The sequence below is a fragment of the Pteropus alecto genome, unplaced genomic scaffold (assembly GCF_000325575.1).
Source record: "Pteropus alecto unplaced genomic scaffold, ASM32557v1 scaffold108, whole genome shotgun sequence".
In the NCBI taxonomy this organism is placed as follows: domain Eukaryota; kingdom Metazoa; phylum Chordata; class Mammalia; order Chiroptera; family Pteropodidae; genus Pteropus; species Pteropus alecto.
The window spans coordinates 578,596-579,236 of NW_006441946.1; positions in this window are offsets into that span (position 1 = coordinate 578,596).

Sequence of the window (641 nt, forward strand, 5' to 3'; positions counted from 1 at the left end):
GCGGTGGGGGAGGGGGCGGTGCGGGGCCGCTAGCCCTGGTGCGGCTCGGGCTTCCTCAGCAAACCCTCGGCTGCCAGGCACGGTGAGCTGTGCTGGACGAGACGGCTCGGGGTGGCCTGCGACATTCGGTTCCCGGGCAGTTTGGGGTGAGCTGCTTCACGTCGAGTTCCTTGGCTGTGCAGAAATGGGCTCACCTCTTTGGTCCTGCTTTAGGGGTTCTTCAGTCTCGTGCGGCCCGAGTGCTTTTCGAAAGGAGGGCAAGGAAGACACACGGATGATGGACGTGACGGGTGCTCTCCCTGGCTTCCCCCGGGAGGGGCCCATGGCTTTCTCTCCACTGTGGCTTCTCTTGAAGTGTCTCTAAGCGTGTGCTAGTGAGGGCCAAGGTCATCGCTCGGGAGACGCGTGGCGGGGAGGGGGACGCAGGGGTCGGTGCCTGAGGTTTATTTCTAACTGGCAACGCCTCGGTGTCACCTTTCAAGGCCGCGGCTCGGACCCTGCAGCCTGAAGTCGCGCCCCCTCTGACCCGGGAGGAGCGGCGTCGTGGGCCGGGGGCGACCTGCAGGTGTGGCGGGCATGCTGAGACCAGCCGCCTGAGAGGTGCCAGTCCAGCCTCGCGCGGGCGTGTCTGCAGCACAGAG